At 37.8% G+C, this 24,539-nt stretch overlaps 1 protein-coding gene across 1 annotated transcript in view; it reads left to right on the top strand.

The window, feature by feature from the left end:
* Nucleotides 1-24,539, top strand: part of Proc-R (Proctolin receptor) — a 693,100-nt gene that overhangs the window by 207,103 nt on the left and 461,458 nt on the right. Inside the window, exon 3 of the mRNA XM_071594784.1 lies at nt 2,687-2,860. The gene's annotated coding sequence lies outside the window, so the exon portion shown is untranslated. The remainder of the gene's footprint in view (nt 1-2,686; nt 2,861-24,539) is intronic.

Below are 24,539 nucleotides of genomic sequence, written 5' to 3'. Positions count from 1 at the left end.
TAAAGCATTCTAAATAAAAACACACACTGAGAGAGCAAATATTTTCCTTTTTGTTCATTTAAATACGTGTGGAATTAATAATATGATGTCTATGTAACGTTCGATTCATGCGTGGCCATAAGGGATCTCGGATAAGCGTCTTTGCTTTGTGTAGATTCAGGATTCCCTCCACTGGTCTAAGATAAAGGCGGGAATTCTTCTGTGGAAATCTTTATCTTTCTCCCAAATATATCTCTGCTCCTTTTGGTTTTCAGTCTTTCCCTCTATGGCGCTTTTACCCGCTTGCCAATTCCTCAAACGCATTGCATTCTGCAAAGTCTCTTTCGTCTCAACCATCCTTGAAACACACCACTCTTCCTTCCCACGCTACCATATTTCATTATATATTTCAGGAATTCTTGACACGAAAGCATTGAGGTTCGGAAGAGAGGGTGAGGATGAGGGCAAAGAGAATTGGTATAGTGTAAGGTGATGAAATAGCTGGCGTGGAAGATCGCGGAAGGAGTTTCTTTTTGTCTTTTATTTGCCGCTTCCCTTCCAAGTGAATGGTTACTTTTTTCTCCCAGCAAATAGTGCCTAGAGCAAGAGCTCCGCTCTCACGTCGGTTGCGTCTTACTCTCAAGCTTAGGCTCTTAATTCCAACGATTAATAACCTTGAACAAAAAGTTCCCGGAATAACCACCGTGTGGCGCTCCCATCGTTCCGATTTGAGTTCTGTTTTTTTTGTTAAATTGGTACATCTGTTGTTGATATTCCCTTTAAATCTTAGTGTCATAACTTGACATTTGCAAAAGTTACGTAGCCAAGAGTACATCTATCTCTGTGTGTGTTGGCGATTTTTTACAATTTCAGAAATGGATTTAAATTTGCAACAACGAACTTGTATTAAATTTTGCGTAAAAAACGGATTTAGTGGCGCACGGACGTTGGAAATGTTGGAAAAGTGTTTCGGAAACGATTCTCTAAAAAAAACGGTCGTTTACCAGTGGCACGAGCGGTTCAGAAGTGGTCGTGAGTCAATCGAAGATGATGAACGCAGTGGCAGACCATCGACATCGAAAGTCGGTGAAAAAATTGATAAAGTAAAAGAAATGTTGGTCAATAACCGCAAATTAACCATCAGAGAAATAGCGGAGGACTTGAACATTGCCTATGGATCCGCCCAAGACATTGTGGTTAATGATTTGGGTTTCCGTCGTGTAGCAGCAAAGTTGCTGCCAAAAGACCTCAATTTCATGCAAAAAAGAGACCGTGTTGACGTCGCAAAAGACATGATTTGCGAGGCTGAATCCGATCCCACATTCATCAAATGGATCATTACTGGAGACGAGACGTGGGTTTATGAGTACGACACGCAATCCAGACATCAGGCAAGTGAATGGCGTTCACCAAATGAGCCGAGACCAAAAAAACCACGTCGTTTTCAGTCCAAAAAGAAGGCAATGCTGACGGTTTTCATGGATTACAACGGTGTAGTGCATCATGAATTTTTGCCAGAAGGCCAGACAGTAAACAAAGAGTATTATTTGGGCGTTATGAGACGTTTGCGTGAAGCAATTCGCCGAAAGAGACCAGAAATGTGGGCAGAAAACTCGTGGATTTTGCACCATGATAACGCACCGTCGCACAGTGCTATCATTATTCGTAATTTTTTGACGAAAAATGCAACAAATACCATCCAACAGCCACCGAATTCACCTGATTTGGCTCCCTGTGACTTCTTTCTGTTCAATCGAGTTAAAAAACCATTACGGGGAACGCGTTTTAGCAGCCGAGAGGAAGTAATGGAAAAATCGCAGGAAGCACTGATGGACATACCGAAAACCGACCGTAACTTTTGCAAATGTCAAGTTATGACACTAAGATTTAAAGGGAATATCAACAACAGATGTACCAATTTAACAAAAAAACAGAACTCAAATCGGAACGATGGGAGCGCCACACGGTGGTTATTCCGGTAACTTTTTGATCAAGGTATGCAAATTTAATCCAGGTTTTTGATCAATTAGTATCCAAATTTAATCCAGGTTTTGTACAAAACAGATAGTGAGAAAGACTTCAACCTAAAAAGGAATATTTCATGTGGAAGCAACTGCTGAAATGCGAGATATTTCTTTGGTCTATGCGCACTGTAGTTTTCCAGTATTTGGTTCACTTTTTGCTCCGTGTCGTTTTAGTCAGATCCATAGTTTTTGTAAAATTATTTTATGCCTTTTTAATTCCACAGGCTTTATTAAAAGCATTTTATGACTTCTCTGAATGCTTTTCACTCTCCAAATTCAGCCTTTTTTTTAATGGAAGCACTTGTTGACGTTGAAACTTTAATTGGCCAATTGAATATTATTATCTCAAATTTCTACTCAGTAGTGCTTATTAATACACTTTTTCCATGGGTAAAAATCTTATTTTTGTATATTTATATATTCATTAATGTTAAGTTTTTTTAGTCCAAGTGTTATAATGCCGATAGAGAATACATATGGTAAGCGTAATGAAGTCTTTTCATTGAAAACTAGTGGCTTAACCAATGACCAGCCACAAAAATGAACCCTGATGTATAATGTTCGCGATTCGAGCCGTATGTTAAGACTCTTCCATTTTCACTCTTATGACTTTATCTATGAAATATTTATCTCCAAGTATCTCCTACTCGTTAACATTTAAATTTATTTTCCATTTCTTCTAGGCATGTATATGAGATGTCTATACTCGGATCACCAGAGACTGTGAGTTGAGTGGAACTCATGGTCGTTGGGATTGTTTTCCACACCTTGAACTGTACGGAGCGACAGTACGATGACAGCTTCAGTTTCCCACTCCTCACATAATTGTAACCAGTCAGTAGTATGATTTGGTACGGGTGAGTCGTGTTTTTTTTAGCTATCCTTGTACTTTTCTCGTGAATTTTCCAAGCAAAATTAACACTATTATTTTTATTGGCAAGTAGTTACCGGGAAGGGTACTACGGGATAAGGGTAGGTTTTTGTAGACCCTGACACTACACACTATTTTCCCAATAACCCTTGACTAACGTTAGACAAAAATCCTTGAACCCCATTCATACAAATTGCAATGACTCATTCTCATTCCTTTTCTTACATCCCGACATTTCCTTCCCCAATCTGTGCAGGGTGCCCATTTCGGATTGTTTCTGCAAACTCTCCATTTTCTCTCTTAATTTTGTGTTCAACTTCTTCCATTTTCTTCTTTCATCCATCTTTGTGATCATATCTTCTTTAATCCACGATGTGTTAACCATTTTTTTATTTACCGGTGCAATGCTTTCTTTATCCATTGTTTGAGGTATTCCCATCTTTAGGCTACTGTATCTGTCCTCGCCTTCCTGCCGTCCCTTATCCTTGCCTTCATGCCGATACTCCTTTTTCGCTGCTGGCAAGCCTTCTACATTCCATTGTTTGTACTCCTTCCTTTCCTTGTTTCTCTTTAATTTGATATTACCCTTACACATAAAATACTTTTTTATGATTCAAATCCACGTTTGTTCTCGCTAAATAATGTGAATCGATCCCGTTTTTCTTAAATGTATGCCTAACCATAATATAGTATAATATTTCCCACTATTTCCCAAATTCATGTTGTCGTAGTTATGTTTACGCTTTAGTTACGATCAAACCATTTTCTTTGCAAACATCTGGTATTATCCCGAGGTGTTTACTTTCCCCTAAACTATACTCACCTATCTAACCTCCTCTCCTCACTAAGTGTCTCCCTTCATCGACTGCCAGATCCCATTCCCCCATGAATATTGTGTTTTCTTCTCGGTACATTTGCAAATATTTCGTCCAACTCACCGTAATTACTATTTTTGCTATGCCACAATTTCAGAGTGTAAAAATCAGTTGCCTCAACCGGGACTATTTCTACTGGTCTTCGGCATGTGCACCTGGATTAACACTGGAATGAGCGGGTCTGGTCTTATTTTTACTGGTAACATTCCGTCTGTTCCATTTTCACTGCCCATCTCAACAGGTTCCTATATAATATTATGGTTATCGTTGTGATTCTGAGCCCCCCAATTATTCATTACTCTGAAACTGTCGCTACAATAATCCCCGCTATATTTTCATCTTTCCTCGCACAGTCTTAACATATCTGAATTTACTTTGTCTACGTCTCACTTGATGTTTTTCAATGCTATGTGCTCATCATCGTCAGAATATTTCAAGTTCCTATCCTCATAGTGTCATTCCTCTTTTGTCTTGTTTTCTGTTACCATCCACATGGCTTTACTAGAATTTCATGTGAAGACGACCGCGGAGATCTTACATCTCCGCTGAAAGGCGCGGGACCCTATGGCCCGAGTCCCGTAGTTGCTAGGACTCATTTTTCTTATTTTTTCATAATTTTTTTGGGATAATAAATTAAGGTGGTGTCTCTTTACCTTCCTCACCAGTGTTTTTTTACGTGACACCATCATTGATTGACCACCCCACTGGGGTCAGACACATTCGCAGCCGCCTCACCGAGGAACAGGCGCTATGGTGTAAATACGAGTATATGTAGCTGACAAATCAGAAGTTACTTCATTCTTTAATGCATGCCCTTTGGGTCACTGAAAATATTTATTGAAACGAATAGTTTTGCTGAAGAGACAGGAAAATGAGCGAATGGTGAAATCAGGGCAAAATAAAATTCTTTTTAATTTTAAGGCATTGCAAAGAGAGAATTTATTTCTTTTTTGGTCCTACAGTCCTCGCAGAATGCTTCGTTGAAAAGACAACTGCACAACAGCTAACGATATTGTAATAGTTCAGCTAAATTATCTTCTGATAAGCCTGATTCATCACCAGCAATATATCTTTAATTTTCCGCCGGAAAATTGTGACATCGACCAAAAGGGGCTCACCTAATCGAGCCGTAAGATATTTTGAAGCGATAGAAAAATGACTCACATTTTCCCTAATGACATGTTGGCCATAATTTCCCATTTCGTAAATTTAATGTGTACATAATTACCAAGAGATAATCGAATGAAGCGTTTTCAAGCTGAGCAACCTGTTTCCCATTTCCGTAGTAGTAGTAGTATTTAGGGGAGGTGACCGACAGCTGAGGTCATTTGCGCCATAGGGGACGGACAGGAAAGGATGAAGGGTGGAGAGAAACCCGGCGTCGGCATTAGCCTACTCTTTACGAAAGGCGCCAAGGGGTCCGCAGTTTAACGTCCCATCCGACGGACGGCGTACTCACTCAAAGTGCCCTCCACAAAGCACCTCAAGTAGGGATCGAGATACCTCTGAAAAATATTCAACACCGCCGGGATTTGAACCCGCGCCCTCAGGGTGGGAAGCCAGTACGTTAGCCCCCGCACCATCTCGATCCCCTCCCATTTCCGTTTCACCACTGAAAATGCATCTATATTTATTTATATTAAGTTATTAAATGAATGAAAAACAGAGCGCGTAAATACATGGTTCCAAACTAAGAAAATACGTTTACCAAATTACCACTGAGAATATAAAGGGATCGACGAGGACCGTAACGAAAAGGAAACACTATAATTTCTAAAAATAATATTATGTCACTACTTAATCTCACCAAAGAAGTTACGTTCTTCTACTTTGAATTGGACCGACACGAATATGTTGTTGAACACGTCTTTTTTTAGCACCTTTGGCTTTAAATTCCAATTACTGTAGGTACGTCATGTGGCGTACCGTGCGAGGCTTTTCTATCAATAAAATAATTATATGAATTGGATTGTTCAAAAAAATGAGGGAAGCTCGCTAGAGTTAGGTGTAAGTAAGAGTTTAGAAACAGTGCAACGAAATTTTAATTTTTTTCTGAATTTTTACAACCTAACGACTAAAATGTTAACATATAAGTTGAATTTATGCTGTCGTCTGAAATAATTCAGTGCCTCAAAATGAACAATTTATTTCCGACTAGTGTACCTAATTTACTTTAGAAATTCCTCTTTTTCTTGAATCAAAGCCTGATTTTTTGCTAATTTTTTATGCCCTCTGATGCCTGAGACATTTTTCTTGATAATCATGGAAAATCGAGAATATTTAAGGTCCCGACAAGGATGGGTAAGAATCAAAATCTGTTTTCGGGAAGAGGAGTTGATATGAAGCAATTACTTACGCCTTAAGTTGATTAGATTTTACTCCAGACTAATTATTTGAACAGGCTGCACGTTGTACGATCCTTCGTCAGAAATTGAATGAATTCGTTCAAAGCTCATTAAATCAGCATAACAATTTATAAATAATGAAATAAAGTGAATAACGGATCGTAGAGGAGGAAAAAGAGGAAGATTGGTCTTCTTTGAATTTTGGTGCTTCTGACAATGTGAGGAATTCAACCGTAGGTAGAAATGCAGTCAAAAAGGGTAGGAGTAGGAGAGAAGAGAGGATATTATGGTAGGGCGTAATTAAGGTATGAGGGGAGTAAGTGGGTATTAAGTGTGTTGAAGCATGAAATCATGGTAAAATATCTGTTGGAAGGAATGGCTTATGGGTAAATATTTGGCGCAAGTGAGGGATAACTTACTTCAAGGAGAGGTAAGAGAAAGGTTATATCTCTTTTTGATCATAATTCTTCTTCTGGTGTTGATTTTAGATACGCATTTAATTGCAAAAATTGCTCAAATACATTTGAAAAAAATTGAATTTCAGGGAATACATAGGCCTTTTCGCCACATTTTAATTAATCGCCATCAATTAACTGGAATATTTGAATTTTGAACATATTCATAACGTGATTTTAGTTTACTCTCAGCACATTATCTGCGATAGGTATGACTCTTCGGACAGATCTGGGTTAATATTTCCGGGTAATAGGGTTCAAATGAGAGTTGATTCGCTTCAAGCGGCGATTCTGTGAGAACGATGGATCCAGCCAATGGTCACTCGCACTTAACGGTACATTATGAATCCTGACTAATTAATCACCTTGCAATCTAGTACTGAACCTTCGCTGGTGAGTAGGCATAATTATACAGTTTCTCGCATGTGAATCACTAAATGGAATTATAGGCCATCTCTTTTATCTTACATGATGGAAATAGGAAACCCGAACGCGCAATGATGTTTCTAGTTCAGGGAGTGGTTTTTTGAAATTATTGTGTTCAAAATGTACCATTTAGTTTTTCGTGTGTCAAATTCATTGAGTGGTTTTAATGTTTAATAATTATAAGAATCATTTTTGTACGACTATGGGATAAATTATACCCAATTTGATGGAATCATAGTCTTCCCAATCGGAGTATTTCGGTCTCCACGCCTAAGCTCTCTACTGAGGGTTCTTCTACTGATTTCTTTTGTGGAATAATGTTTACTATGGTTCTTCTACTGATTGCTTTGGTGGAATAATGTTTACAATAGGAATATTCTCGGCCACATTAATATGTAAATCGTCAAATTTGCGTTATTAATCAAACAACGACTCGTCGGTTAATAAAGTGCCATACAATGTTCAAGCGCAGCCTTGCGGATGACTTTATTTCATAACTGAATACGGTTACCACCTTTAATTGGGATATCCTATCTCATATTTTTAAGACAAATTATAAATGGAATTTCTATTTCTATCTTTAATATCCTTGCAGTTGTGCTTAACTTTCGTATGAAATATGAATTTTATATCGATCCACGTTTTATGAGTTCAATGTTAAATAGCTGAAACTAATATGAGTTCATATGGGAATATTTACGCGGTATTGACAAAAACGATTTCGTATGGTTGAAGCGGAAACTTGAAATTAACGATAAATTACTCTCTGTTGTAACTAAAATGGTTTAGTTGCATGCAGCTTAAGCAAATGGAAGAGGGCTGCGGTTCTGCATAGTTTCTGCAGTACTACCTTATTATCCTTTAAGTGTCTATTTACCCAGCGTCGTACTCCAAAATGATATCTTAAGCTCCCGTTTCGATGAAGTTGGCCGAGAAGGGACGAGAAATTGGGCTGCATGGCCTGCAGGGCCTATGACCGGGTCGACCAAAGAGCAATACGATGTCATCCGAACTGGGGCGAAAGGACTTCGTGCTTTCAGAGGCGAGGGAAGTTGGGGATTAGTCAGGTGGAGGGGAGGTGGGTATGGCTCGGGGCGGTAGGAAGGCATGCACATTTCGAATGAAATTACGGAATTGTAGACAATGCAACACCAATATTGAGGGAGGGATTTCTGAGGACGTGACTCGGGAAGTGGTATCTCGAGAAACTGCATATTACAGACGGTAGTGAACTTACGACAAGGCGAATGGAACGACTGAGAATGTGTTCAAACGGTGTTCCCGAGTTGTAAGCAGTAAAAGTTTGTGATTTATAGTTACAGGAAAACTTAAAAGATAAGAACGACCGAAATTCGTCAGGAAGAAAACAAAAGTATATCGGACATTCAACCATGACGTGCAAAATCGCTATAACTGGTTTCGTGACTGTGATAAGAAAAATGCGTTATTTTACTTCCCGTGCCGACATTTTTGTGACGTTTTTACGGTAAAAGGTGTCAAAGATATAATGTACTGCTCTTTAAAAATACAAAAAGCAAGACGGCTCAGAAAAGCAAGTTTAGAATGTAATTAACTCGGAAATTCTTGTAAGAGTGAATATAATTCTTCAGTTGAGCGAAGTGTATAGAATTAGTGTAAATAAGCACGACAATGAAGTGAGAAAATGTAGGAAGTTATTCTTCATAATAATTAATCGAATTAGTTTTTGTAGAAATATGAAATAACCTTAAGAGTACATGATAAGTCTGTGGATTCCGTCTACCTTTTTCCTACACTGCTAAAAGTTTCTGGCGAGCTTGATGAAAACCCCGAAACATCATTTTGAATCATTTAATATGTTTAAATGAAATTCTAAAACAATACAGAATGGAATAATATACCATATTTTAAATTATAAACAATTTCGCAAATTGGTGAAGCAGGCGTTTTGCCTGTGATTTATGATGACGACACAGAGACTTCAGAAAAGACTGGATGTACAAGCATTTCAGTATGAGAACGGAGGCAAAGTGCCGAAGAGGTTTGGCTGGTTTTCAAATCCAATGTCTCAAAATTCTGAGGGTTTTTCAGAATATATTTTAGAACAGCTCATTACAATTCAAATGGGCGGTTGTGAAAAGTTGATTGCTGAAACATATGATGGCGTTTCCCTCTTGAGAGAGGATTGCGATCGAGAAGAGACATTAATGACACACACACACACACACAGAAACACTAATTTTGTCATTGCTATGCGCATCAGTAAATTCAATTCTGGAAAAAACTAAATCCAAAATTAGGTGCGTTTACTTTTCGCCAGCTTAGGACTACCGGAATTCTTTTCACGATCACCGCGACGACTCTAAAAACTTGATGTGATGTCAAAGAAAATTAGAAGGTGTTTAAAACACGAGGTGAATTATTAATAGTAGTATTGTGACCACATTTAATGATACTATTAATGCTCTGAAAGTGTGCTTTCATGAACCTCTAAAAGTGTAGAATTATCGAACAGGACTTTTAAGGCTCAATGAATGATCAAGATTTACATTTTGGAGTTCCGTTTTGTCACTTAGAAATGCTCTATATAGATATAATTTGCTGCAAATCGTTTTTTTCTGATTATACCACGGTTCATTCAGCTTTGAAAGATTTTTATAAAGCAGTTTCGACCATCGAGAATCAAGAAACCTTTGAATTAGAGGAATCTATAAACGAAGAAAAAGAGAGAGAAAAAAAGAAAGAGAAGTTGCGAGCATCGAGCAATTGTTGCCCAAGAAGTCTGTGGCACAATTTTGCTTCAAGTAAAAGAAAGATTGAAATTTACGGGGCACCTGTCTGAAGCAAGACTGCTTTATTCAAAAATTTTTCAAAAGTACACCTGTGATTTTCTGCCGACTGCATCCGAAGAAACTGTTAAAGCTTATTCTGTACTTAATAAAAAGAGATCGAGGACAATTAAAGACTTTCCATGGGAGAGAAGAATTCCAAAGAGTGGCGGAAACTCTAAAACGTCGTCACTTGCAGTAAAGTAATGGATATAAAAACTGGTGGGCAGAAATATTTTCTTTGGCAAAATATTTGATAATAATACTTGTGATAACTCCTGAACCGGACCTATATTTTGCTACACTTAAAAGGATAAATACAGTTAGCAACGTGGCCCAAGAACGACTCTCAACTCTGGTGATGCTGAGCATAAGATATGGCGAAAAGAAAAAACCATTGAAGAATTTTTCGCCGGAAGGAGAGGAAAATGGTCTTAATATTTAAGTAGAACTCGGGTTTTATTAATTTTTTTCATTTTCATTTCAAAGTTTCATTTTGTCATTTTATATCGCAAGTATTTTATTTAGTGCGTATCTTTTTTATGTAGGGTTTAAAACATTTTCAATGAGCATTCGTTCAAATTATTTCCTAAGAGTAGTAAATGCTTGCATCTTATATACGAAAATATTTAACGTATTTTAATGCCGTGCACTCCTGCCGTTTTTTTTCTTTTCTTTTACTCCTGATATTTTATTTGATCCAGCATTTTATTTCCTGCTACACCCGCCGTAAGGGGCCTTAAAACTTGAACGTTGATGACCCATCCAATGCACACTCAAGGCAATGGCTGTTTCGTCCATTTTTTGTGAGTTCTCAACTGTTTTAAATTTCTTTGGGCTTATTATCACGAAGGAAGCTTTTAAATAACTATTTATTCTACTCCAATATTACCCCTTATTCCATTATCTAACTCAAAAATATTTTTGTTAATTCATTATAAGATATTTAGAATATATATATATACATAAAACCATAAATACAGTAATCAACCCGAAGGTCGGTTTGGTAGGTGATGGCAGAGTTCACCTAGGACTAAGCCCGACGGCGTGTAAATTTCACACATCAAGGTAGGGGGTCCAGTTCCTTTCCCTGTGCCGGTTATGGTTTCCCAGGAAGAACTGGTACCCCAAAAATCACATAGCTTGGGTGGAGCTGCAGGTGCCCAGCGTGCATTGCCCGGGAATCGAACCCTTGCTCCTCCGGTCAGCAGTCCAACGCTCCACCCCCTGGACTACCGCGACCCGGTATATTCATGTAATTGGGATAGATCATATCTCATAACAGGAGATGTTATGACCCTGACTAGATTTAATTATTATAAAATATGTATTTTTACAAAAGCATAATTTGATACAAAGTTCTTCCTCAAAAAATTGATGTCATGCCTTCAAATATTCATGAGAGAACTCCGATTGTTTTCTGCCAAGAGGGTGTGGGGTTTTTGTAATGCAACTCTCAAAAGGAAACTCGAGTTTTCTGGGCATTTCTAATAATCATCCATTAGTTTCATTTATCTCCATATCTGATGGCAGAGGAAGGGAGGAGTTTCTCATTATACGAGGAGTATCCCCATCGATCATGTAACACACATTCAGGGAACATTTACCTGTAAAGCTGTTCTCTTTTGAACGTTGGTGAATTCTTTTACGAAGTCTTTGCACTAATTCCTAAATGCCTCCTGAATCTAATATATGGCACCTAAACAGTGCAAAATACCATGCATTTATTCACTCACCCCTAATCTCAATTTTTATTCTCTCTCTCTCTTTCTCATTCTTTCTCCATTTTCTAGTTTATGTGATACTTGTTGCCTGTAAGTATTGAGTTTCAAAATATTGTGGATAAGAGGTCTATTTAAAAATGGGAAATATATTTATTCTCTGTCAAACCCACGTTTCCCATTAGCATGACATGGAAACAACCGTTATCAATTATTATCAATAAACCATTTTACCTAAACGGGGGGGGGGGGGGGTGTCATTTTCCTTTCAATCCGAAAATCTGTCGACTGTATTCCTCCATTCATTCCTTTCCAGTTATAATTATTTTATTATCTGATGGCTCTTTCAGCGCACATCCCTATTCCTCTCCATTTCGGGACCTTTATATATTTGTCTCTTCGCGTTCCAAGTGACATCTTTCCTTCTGGCATCCCTTCTCTTGTTTCTGACAAAGCCATTGTGTCCCGAAGTGTACACAATCCAACTTATTCTTTATGTCTGCGCACTGCTCTGTTTGTCCTTTTCGTCTTCTGCTCTTATGTACTCATCTCATCTCCCTCTGTTTCATCAATCACTGAATTCCGACAAGGACCAGAAATTATGTTTAACAATTACTTTTTTCCATTCATTTTCACTATAATTTTAAACGTTTACTTTTCACGGATTTCAAAATGACGTAAAATGCTACCGTCAAATGTTTCACATTTCACATTAAGATTATCAACATCAGATTGTTGAATTCTGGAATGTAAAAATGAAAATTTTGCTGAAACAAATACGGCAAAGGTGTCCTTATACCCAGTGCCATGTATTTCTATTCGGTTACGGCCGGGTCAGTTAAATGTTTTTTGAAAGAGCAGATACTCGTTATCATTTATTCATCGTCCAATTTGGGCGGTGATATTTTAGCAATCGAAATTAGGTACTGCAGCATACGATCGAAGATAGGCGCTCAGGATCTTGTTCCCATCCCTGTTCGAAGGTAAAGAAAAGTATTTCGGATTGCCACATTTGCAGATCCGAAAACAGAGCGCGGGAAGACAGAACTAGGCAACCCACATCCGGAATCGATCGCGCATCACGGCATCGAAGTCGGTCCCTGGGGTTTGTGTGGAGGGGTGGAAGGGAATTTGGGAGTCGTGGGAAGGACGATGGAATACGATGACAGAACACGTAGAACGGGTTGGAGTGGGAGAAGGCACCAGGGCGCACACAAAAGGAGGAGCGCGAGGGAATCTAATGGAAAAAGTGCGCCTACGTCGGGAGACGCTTCATTCCACCCCCTACCCATTGGTTTTCGGCGGATGTCCCCCACCCGGGGCTGCGGGACGTCTTCTTTCCCCCGGTCCGACCCCCGACTCCCTCGTCCCTCCATCCATTCTCTCTCCGTCCTCTCTTTCGCTCTAAGTGGTTTCCCTTACGATTTTCCTCTTGCCTCGGCCCTCCTCATTCGTCAAACGTCACATCCCTCTGCGGGGGAGATCCTCCCCAGTATTGTCATGGTCGCATGGCAATGATAGCTGTGCTTTGGAGAGTTTCTTGCATTCTAGTCTCTCTGCATAGGTTGTGGTTTAATTCTAATTGGCGCATTTGTTCCTGATTTGATGAAGGTTAGCCTCTTTCAGGGTTCTGCTGAGCGATAACAATCGGATTCTCAATGTAACACATTTTACCCATGAAAGCAATTATTATTATGTAGATTTTCATTATGGTCATAATTCCATTGAGTACAATAAGTTGAAGGAACAATAACCTATGTTTATAAAAAATCTTATTTATTGATACTAGGAATTTTGGCTTTATAATTTAAAGATTTGGTTTCGCGTAATTTAGAAAAGGTATTTGTAAAATAATCATGATGATCTATGTTCGCTGTGTACAGACACATTTATTTTATTATAAATAATATATGAATAATAAAAACCTCCACGAAGTGAAGCCTGAAACAGTGGAATATATTGCATAAATTTGTTTATTAACTCTCGTGGCATATTCTTACTGCCTTAATAAGACAAGATCGAAGAATTAATTAGGAAATGTCATCTCTTGCACCCTCTTTACTGCGATCGTTGCAAAAAATGTCCGGTGAACTATGCCAATAATAAAATAATTTGTATTTAAAATAATTTTCATTCTTTTTCATCTTCATAGAGGCTGATTGCCGCTGTCGCTGTTCAATTGTTTGGTTTTATATATCTGTGTGGACGCACCGATTACTCCGAGGAAGTAATGGATTTATCTAGATAGATGTTAGGCCTCATTTATTTTGATAACGTTGTCCTTTTCTAGAAATACGCTAGAGCAAGGGTGAAATGGTAACAATCCTTCTTCCTTATGACCCCCTTTCATGCTCCTTTGCTCTCACTTTTCCTTCCCATTCACTGAGCGGCAAGAAGAAGATATTCCTCTGGCTCATGGAATTTCATAAGCTTCTTCAAATATATCATTTTATACCCGATATTATGGCCGTAGAAGGTCTATAAATCTCTTCTAGGTTTTGTAAATAGAAACGATTGTTTTTTTTAGTTCTATGCCAACTATATCAATGGTGCCGGTACTGTTATGTAGCCACCCATATTTTTCGTGGCGTTTATCATTTTTTTCTCTTTTCGTCCGATTCTGAAATAAGGATGGAGTACTAATCAATAATGCAAGAACTGTTATTAAATTTTTTTCTTCATTTTCTATTATTAACGGATAATACACTACATAGTTCATTACCGTTTCAATTACCTATAACCCATTGCAATATATTCGACTGGGCTACTTCAATTAAAAAGCCATTTAGATGAATGAAAAATATTATTCAGGGAGCTAAAACGTAAATAAATGATACCTAATTGAATTTCTATTCCTAGCCTAACTAACTTTTAAATGCCATACCCTGGGCTATCATGTTTAATATTCCCACTTTGCTTTTTGAAATGTGTAGAATATTAATTGAGTGGCCAACTTCCTGCCATATTTGCAATTCGCCCTTTTACTAATGTAACTACTCTACCTCATTATTGTGGGTGTAAAAAAGGTGTTTTATTAATTTTGATGTGTGTTAATTTATTATTTAACTTCATTCGTTTATTAATGGGAAACAGTAGAGAATTCTGCATAAAAATCTCAAGAGAAATTGAATTGAATTGACAGGTCCTCTTTTGTTTACTCAATACGTACCACATGTAAGTCTTCGAGGGTAAAACTGTATTCACTTAACATTTTAGAAATACAACTCCCAGCATTTGAGATTAGTGGAGTGTTATTAGATAGTGGATAACGACGGTATCTCGCATGAATTTCTCTCCAACGGACAAATCCGACGGGATAGATGAGTGCCGTAGTGCCGATGAGTGCTCTGGGAGGTGGAATTCGCTTTTCCAACCCCAATTGATGGAAAATCTTTAAGAGGTAACGGAAAGAAGTCGAGGAAAGAGAATGGGAGGTGTGAAAGCAAAGCAATATGCTCGCATGTTGTTTTAGGCAACGGGCCTTCAAAGCCCACGAATTAAGTTACGGATCGCATGAGCACGTGATTGCTACCGTTTATCCCTCTTAATAATTAATGCAAGATTCCGCTAAGCCGAGAGGGGCTTCCTCGGGAGGGGATTAGGTATATCGGTGACGGTGCGTTTTGCCAATTATTAATTATTAATAGTGTCGATGCTTCGGTAGTCTCAAAAGTTTATCTACTTACTCTCTCACTTACTAAGGGAGGCTGAGAAGCATCATCAATTTATCGGTCTGAGACGTACGTGTAGATAGGTAAATGATTGATGAGGGAAGGATGCTTTAATTCACCTCTGAGTCAGGTACATCGTTGGTCAAAGCGTTCAGAGAGGAATAGGGGATACCTTTATTTTAGCATGGCCAACGCATCAAACCTGTCAACAAAGAATATAATTAATATCGATAAATGATCCAAATCAACAGTCTGGAAGATTTTTATGTAAAACTATTTGTAGTACATGAATGCAATGATGGTTATCTTGTCAATCGGAACAACTGTCCTTCAATGTATTCAATACGTGGAATGATAATGTGTAATTGTTTGTGATAGAGTTGTTACCTACTGGGTTCAATATTTATTCCCTGTCATGTTACGTATTCATCCCTCTGCTTTGCCCGCGCTGTTGTGACACATTTATGCCACATGTACAACATTCCTGTAAAACGTTTGTATTTATGAACGTTCGGCCACCTTTAACGGTATAGTTTAAAGCATAAACAGCTATGGACATTTAAAAATCAGTGTTATGAACCCCGATATAAATAATTCGGAAGAGCTATGTCAAGATTTTAAACGGTATTCACAGTTTTTGAATTCTTAAATTTCATTTTGGGAAAAATTTCAAAAAATTACAATAGTACGAGTAAGTAAATATTTTTTGCAGGATTAATGAAGATTTGGAAAAAGGTTCTTACGCTTCGGAGAAGGAACTATCGTAGAAATTTCACATTGCCGTACCTAAACATTGCTTTCACTCTATTCTAGTATCCTAAAAAAATAACAAAATGCGGAATATCGTTTCTTTCTCTCCATCTCTCTCTCTTTTTATTCCGCTTTTTCGCGTCGTTTTCTCCATCATCTTCCCAGGAGTGCCCTCTTCTCAAACGGCCCGAAATGCTACACGCTCCTACGACCCATCGTTCGCAAAGCAGGAGCGTCCCTCCAACTCCCCCACATTTGGCACGCCTCCACCCTTTTCCCCAGTTCATACCCTTCTGCCCTTCCTTCCCTCCCATTGCCAAGCAATCCATCATTCCACTCCCCCCTCTCCCCCACGCCCTCCAAACTCCCTCGCTCACTCACTGTATCTCCTTCTCAAAATGCTGGGCGTTGTGCTATTGAAAACTCTCCGTGACGTATTCATATGCGCCGTCCGTTCGCGGAACCGGCCCCATTTCACGAGTAAATATTTTTCGTATAATTGAGCTAACCTCAAGAAATAGAAACAGTACAAGGAGTATGAGGGAACATTCTTAGTTGCGCAAAGCAATGCGGCAAATCTTAGGTATTGATTCGGTTTGGTAATTACTGATTCGTGACGATAGTACGTACTTAATAGTTCGGGCCAAGTTACTTCGGGAGATGAATGTATTTTTCTTTGAACTGTAGCGAGTCCTTTTAAAGCTGTTTCTCGAAGTCTTGTAGTCTTGAGAGTCCTTTCGAGCAGCGTCTTTTTTTTTCTCGGAGTTGGTCGGTGCGAGCTGAAGAGTGATCAAACGCTCCCTATGCAAAAAGTGTATCATCGATTTGCATGAATGAAATCGATGAAATTCCAAGTCCTCGCTTAACATCATGTCGTTTGTTCTTGCCACTTGGTCATATGGAAGGTCTGCTGATTTTGAGTTATCTGCATACCTAAAAAGGTTGGCTTCTCAGCGAGGGAATGTTTTAGGTCTTTTAAGCTGAAGCAGAGCTTCTGACATCACCCACGCGCATAAAAATGATTGATCTATTTTTTTTTTAGTTCCACTGACATGACCTTTTGCTGGATATTCTACTTGAACCAATAAACTTCCGAGTTTAAGTCAGTTGACTTCGTGACTGAACATTCAATTTTATTTCAAATTGTAAGTTTAAAAGATTAAACAAATCCTCTTTGTAAGTGAACTCCTTTGGTGTCTACCTTTCCATTCCGAAAGGCTTATTTTCTTTATGAGCCAGTTTCATAACTTTTTATGCATTGCAAATAGTTATCTTTCCTTTGTATACCGTAGATCCTTGCTAATGTGCGAATGCATTTTAAAGGATCGACCTGAGTTTCATATTGCTGGTATAAATCACTACAAGTACTCCCTTAGCCTTGTCCCTCACACAAAATAACGCTGGAACGATCAGCGCTCGGAGGCAATCTTACGGCATTGAGCTTGTCCTTTACATTAAAAATGAATATTTCAAAGAATTAATGGTTATTAAATACATTTCCGTCAGTGTATGATGAAAACTCAATACGATAAGAAAGCTTTACAAGTGTTCCGAAAAAAAACGATACTTCTTTTTTAAGGAAACCAACTCTGAACAAACGAAATTGGGTGAATTTACGAGAAAAACGAATTTTATTTTAAGTCCTAGGTTCATCCCAACCCTATGTATACAAAAAATAATTTTTCAAAAAGTGCACAAGTATAAAGAATCAATATGCTGGCTACAACAGATTTTTATTATCCGACTTGAAAGTAGAATATTAAAAAAATAACAGGTCAATGTCATTATAACTTTAAATTTAATGTTTAGTCAATTTTTTACGTAATTTAATATATAATACTATTATTAATAGAAATAAGTTCTTTAGATTCTTTTTTTATTTCACCATAGTGAATACCATTTGATGTATTCTTTTAAAATAAATCCATACTTGATTTTCTTTCTCTCTCTCTTACGAAGTATAACATTTTTTCTCCAGGCTGATGTTTTCCACAACGTCGAAATATTCACTCTTGATAATTGAGTATAAAGAATAAGTACGGCGCTGGTTTAGGATATCTCCCATGGTTTTTATCGAATAATAAACTCGGAAATCTGTAATTTACTAAGAACGTGAAGGCCACTATCTCTCTAATAAGTAAAGTGACAGTATTGTAGAATTAATTTTATCTTAAACTGCAACACAAGTTCATTGCCAAAAAGTTTACGTCTGCAGTGAAGAATGCGGAGTGGATCCACGAAAAACTTCCTTGAAGATTTAACCCTTTCATCTACCCTACGGCTATGAGTATTATTTGAACCAGAGAAAATGGTGGTTCGGTGATTAGGAGATTTATTTAACCCCAAGAGTCAAATCACTTTCATTAATGCGAAAGCTTAACTTATTTTTTTTTAATTTTTCAACGAAGAAGTTAACTTTTAATGTAACAGACTTCGTCAATTTTTACACCTAGGTGCTGGTTTAAGCTAAAAGTACTTTTCATTACTCGTTTAGGGTTAAAATTACTTTTTACCTTCTTATTTTTGACGTCTAAGTTCTAATACATTCATCAAAAAATTAGATGTATCAAACCCATAAGCATTTTCAGTTCAGGCACAATTAAATTTAACACAATTTAGGGGACATTCTTATTTTTATCGCGAAAATCTGACATTTTGGAAAATATTGATTATAAGCATATGAGCCTATACTAATATCGACTGTATCTTTTGAAATAGTATGAATTCCCAGACCGTATTATTCTTCAAACCGGCTAATTTTAACAATATCGAAAAACTCTGTATTAAGGTGGAGTGGACATAATTTATTGAATCAAGTAATTTACAGCAATTCAGCTCTTTCATCGCAAAACTCTTTCCATTTGGTATCCTCATCATTGAGAAGAATGAAATTAGGCAATTGCAAAATTTCTCGCAAAGGTAGTCAAAAGCTCGAGCTCATAACACGACGACATGCCCACGGAAAAGTTTGAGTCAGTAATTTATCGTTAAAGTTAACCAGTTCTGGCAATTTCTCTCTCACCAGGTTAATCCATCTGTGCATAAGTAATGCGATTGCAAGCCGTGGCGGGTCTGAATATCAGAGCGAGAAAGTTGTAAAGCTACCAAAACATCGCCACCAAAACGCCATCTGTCCAACTCTAACGTAAGGGAATGAGAATCCACGACATAAACCTCATTTCCCGCATGAACTATAGATTGTATTAACGATTCTATTTACTCTTCCAATTGGAGGTGGGCCTTGTTGCAACTCAGTTCAGTGCTTTCTGTTTGATATATTCTGTCGTAATTCTGCACAACACAGCAGTTAAATTAAATCGGAGGTGTATAGGAAATACAACGGGAAAACTATGTGTAATGAGTTGAATTTCCTCACTTTTTGCAGTCGCTTCTTAGTGTAACACATTTGCATCTTTCCCTAACTCCCACAATGTTATTAAGATTAGAGTGGACATTTTGTGAATTAAAACAGCGGATGACTGGAATCAATCAGTTTATACGATTTTATTACTTGGTGGCGACCAAAAGGACATTGTCAAGCCATTCGGCTTCACCATGCGACGCCTAAAAACATCATGGAACCGTTTTTCAAAGGTTCCATTTGATTGATAAGTTTTATAAATGGCTCATCATTGTAATAATTATCTATCTAATTGAGTGAACCACGTACAATGAGAAAAGCTGGCGACCAAACTATTAGAACTAAAATTTTAATGTCTTTACAATTTGTTTTCAAGGTACAAAGACCCGTGAATAATATTCATACTTAAGAAACGGAATCGTTTAGATGTCGTGTCAAATGTCCAACATTAAAGGCTTTCAATTCAGTCATTCTGAGCGTCTGTATGTGGATATATGCATCCAGATAAATAAATGTAAATTGTATAGATCTTTTGTGAGTCAAAAAAAACCCAATCATGGGGACAATTTAACTGAAATATTCGAGATATACAGTCCATGAAAGCTATTCCCATGTCAAATATGACCTCGCTGTCTGACCTCCGAATGCTCGTTAAAAGTGTCCGTAAAATGAGGAACGCTTTGCATACCCCTAAATATTTTTTAATCATTTCTTGTGGAATCGGACGACTTGCCAAGAGGAAAAAGTTTCCTTTCACATGGAAATGTGGGAAAATTTAGTCACATGATATACGTTCGCCATTTATTTAATTCGTTAGCGCTCATTTACGACCATTTGGCACGTGGCGCTAGTGCGAACACCACCATTGTCACGAAAGCTCCGAGGTATTTACACATCGATACATAATCTTTAAAATGCGGACTTCTATACCTTGTTATGGTACCCACTGAAGCATTCCCGCGTTGTGTTTCGTAATATTAGGAGCGGTAGGTGTCGTTTGCAATCTCCACAGTTTGTTTGTCAGTTTAAATGTATTCAAATGGACACATTGATAAAAATAATGATTATATAAAAGTGGATATATAATTGCTACGTCAAGTTAATGGACAATTTTTGTCGCGCATTATTTACGCAGGTCCACTGATCAAAATAAAGTTGTTTCCCTAGGCCTCAGCGGTACGAAAAAATTCAGAAATGTCGGCACAGCACGTCAACGTATTCAACGCCATAAAACTCCTCCGTTATAATTTTTAAATTTGAATGCATAAAATACCACGTATACAGCCCTATATTCAACTGTGAATAAGAGAGTGTGCAACTTAAAAATGTCGGATAAAAATGAAAGGGGGAGGGAATATGTACGTAAATTTTGTCCATGAATAGTCGAATTTAGTCGTTTTACACTTACAGACTGAATCCCCCCGAAGAAGGGTTACTCGTGACAACAATTGCTACCTGTACTCATTACCAAGGCTATTCGTACATCGGAACTTTAAATGAAGAAATGGAGAACTTGACCTGGTATGAAACTTGTGAAAACTAGGAGGCTACAATGACCTAAGAGTGCATACGCCTCCATGCGTAGCCATGTCCATCTCCGTGGAATCTCCAGCGGTTTAGTTCATTGTATCGACACTTTTATCTGCTCGTATATCCGCCATACCGAGCCGCATGAACATGGTTTGCGGTTTTCAGCTCCATAGAAAACCTTCTCTCTCCTAACTCAAATATCTCAAAGAGTGTAAAGTAAAACAAATAAACGAAGGGCATGGTTTGTTTCGAAGGAAAACCTTTTTTCTCTCCGTGTTTCTCTACCACCTGATTGCACGTTTAATACAGCTGCCGTCGATGAGAATAAATATCTTACAGTACCCACAGCAGAAGGAAGAAAATATTTTAGCACAAGGAAGGCAGAAAAATTTCTCTACGAGAAATTGCGATAGCTGAGCGGAGGTGAATCAAGTTTCAGACATGAGTGGTTTTAAATACTGTTCTTGCAAAAAAATCGACGAAGGTAGGCAGATGATAAAAGCGAATAACTGTATAAACTAGAGAAGGTGTACTTCAGAGAAAGCAAAATGAAATGCAATAATATCAAAGACACGAATGAGAATGGGCTGAAAGGAGCTGTTGACATATTAACACGCCGAAGTAGCGTTTCAAGTGGTGAAATCTCTAGATGACGTCTAAAGGAAAACGAAAAAGAAAGAGTTGATCGAAGATGGACAGAAGTTCACATTGTGTCGAAAAGTGAATTCGACGGGACAGTGACAGGTCTAAAGAAGAAAGAGAGGCGCCGGGTGAACCCAAAATCAACAATGCATTGAAAGAAATTGTCAAGGGGTTGTGTGAAAGGGAATTCGAAAAGATTGAACGTACTGGTGATAGATGCGAGAGTGTCGAACAATAAAATCTGGGACACGTTCTTTTCGAAATGCTAATGAAATTAATCAGCCGAAGGACAGAAGAAAAAATTGAAGCCAACCTGGAAAAACCAATTTGAATTCAAGAAGAGCATTCCCGCGTGGGTGAGATCATACTCTTCTCAAGGCGTGTTACATTCAGATGTAAATGTACGGCTTTCTCACGTGAGTTATTTTTTTGCGGAATTTCGCTGACGGAGGGAAGACTATTGAGTTCGCCGAGAGGAAACTGGAAGTTTAATTTGCAGAAAAAAAACTAAGAATGGAGTACAATAATGGATGAATAACCCGATCAATTCCGGAAGAACTAATCCGCTATATTACGAATGAAATATGGAAGAAAAATGGGAAATGAAATGCATAAACAAGAGAGTTACTCGAGGATGCGACTAACGATACTAAACTTGAAAGATAGAACCGGAGAGCATCGAGGAATAGGAAACAAAATAATTAAGGGAAGCAAAACAGAAATAGATAAATTAAATAAATTAAATCCTTTGCTTAATACCTTTGCTTGAAGTGGGTGCTTACATTACTATCATTTACATGGCCCACCGAGAGATAAGTTCCCCACTTCTACTGTGGGAATCTTCCATTCATATTTATGGGCTATACGGAATATAAACAGTGGAATGTTCCTTAGAATCTATGTTCCCTGCTGTGTGGTAGCCTATCCATCTCCCGTGTGACCCTCATCGTCCGTTGCCACCTCGTTCAACTCTCATGCTTACTCAATCTATGCTTACTGTTCCCTTCCTGGACCTTAGCCTGACGCTTGGAGCCCGCGCCCAAGGGGTTGTAACCGTTTATATCCCCGAGGATTTAACCTCACCGAAGCTCTGGTAATTGGTCATTTTGTTTCTTTTTAATTAAATAGCGTTTAAAAGAATTTAATTTCGAGATTATTTCGCTATTTACAATAATGTTGCTGTCATTATTACAAAATTCCTGCATCAAGATTAATAATTGTGCTAAAAATTATGTCATAATGAAATATTTTGTTTTTTACTGTATTTTGGCGATATTTCCGCAATTGTTTTTGTACTTTCGCGTATTTTTTATATATTTTCATGCCATTGAATCAGTGGCGTGAACATATATATTGGAAAATGGATATAACCTTCGAGATCAAAATAACGTGCTGTTACTAAAGGATGCGGATGTCTCTCACAGTTTATTCCTCTTGGCATTTCATACGTGTGCTTTCATCAGCAGAGGAAAATCGGATGGGTCCCAATTGCAATAATATTTCTCCATGAAAAACTGGTGAATTCTGAAATGAACTCTGCTTCAAAACGTTTACTTTTTTACACTCTTTGAATGGCGCTCGCCTTTTTTATATTATTGGGAATGCAATTACTTTAGCGGTCCAAATTGGATCTCAGTAGTTTTTCGTGACTTCGAAATGAGTTCTATGCGGATCATTAGAAAAAGGTTTTGCTGCTCAAGGATGAATGTTGTAGTTGTTGAAAACTGTAATCAATGTTTATTTTGTGTTTTCCAATGGAGTTTAATTTCCGTGAAACTCTCCTGGCACCACTTAGGAATCGTAGCAAAAGAGAATCAATTAAAACATCTAAGTGTGAGGGATGGTGCCGAACAGGGAGGCAATCATCCTCATACCGCATTACGCTTTGACCTATTGCCCGCGCGACCGCTAATGGAAGGTATTGAGGAATCGAAATGTAGAATCGAACTGGCTCTGAATGCTTTTGAGAGTCGATATTGGCCAGGGGCACATCATTAACGTTTCTATCAGATTCAGTCAGGGAAAAGTATACAGGTACCTGTATTTTTCCACTTTTTTTGAAGTGTTTCGTTAGTGAAAGTGCGCATAATTAGCGGTTCTATTGTATTTGTAAAAGTCGAAACGATTGCAGTGCTAATCAAGGATTGCTCACACATACTGAAATTAAATTTTCGAGCAGATAATTACTGTAAAATTCAAACCCCAAGGTAAACTTACGTATTCTGATGATGACCTATCACTCTCTTCCTCTTGTCACTGGGAATTTGTACACAGTTATGCTATCGTGATTCAGAAAAAGTTCGCTAATTGGAACAAATTACAGCCTGGATCCTTTTGCCGGGCTAATACGAGGAAAAAACCCGTAAGCGTATTTCAAAGATTCCGGGAATGAAGTTTAGGAGGTATATTTCACGTAATTTAAGACTCGACTTGAGAGCAGATGTTGTTTTTGAAGGAAGTTTATTTGAAGGAATTCCGCCGACATTATCTTAACCCACAAAATTTTCGTGTACTACGTATTACACATTACTTCTTAAAGAATTGTATTATGTACTTAAAATGCACTATATTTCGCATACTCGTATTTACGTACTTTCAATTCGTTATTAACCTAGGTAGGCACTGATTATTGTCACAATGCTCATGAATTATTTTCTTTTCAATTTTTTCTTCCAATTACCGGATTTTTCTTCCAATTTTCTTCCTCTAGCGGATTCATTTCCTCATTTAGGATGTCTTAGTATGTCTACAATTTGATTTCGCTTTTTATAAAAAAATAAAATGCATCTAATTACTATTTTGTATCAAATAAACATTTTTATTTTCCGAATGGTTTATTCCCACGAAGCTTTCTCGCCTTTCTATTGCGCGCGACTGGTTTTATATACTATATTAGGTATGAAATGAGACTATATTAAGTATGAAATGGAGTAATGGAATGGGAAAAATGGACCATGAATCGCATTGGGAAAATATTGTCTATTTAGCCTTTTATTTTATGATAAATTAATATCATCAGTGGTGACGCCTGTCAACCTTTCCGTATATCTACCAACTCTGCCACCTAGAAATTATTTGATAT

This window comes from Hetaerina americana, unplaced genomic scaffold (genome assembly GCF_022747635.1).
Source record: "Hetaerina americana unplaced genomic scaffold, ioHetAmer1.1.p SCAF_7, whole genome shotgun sequence".
In the NCBI taxonomy this organism is placed as follows: Eukaryota; Metazoa; Arthropoda; class Insecta; order Odonata; family Calopterygidae; genus Hetaerina; species Hetaerina americana.
Note: the sequence above shows the minus strand (reverse complement) of the source record. Positions and strands in the feature narration are given on the sequence as shown.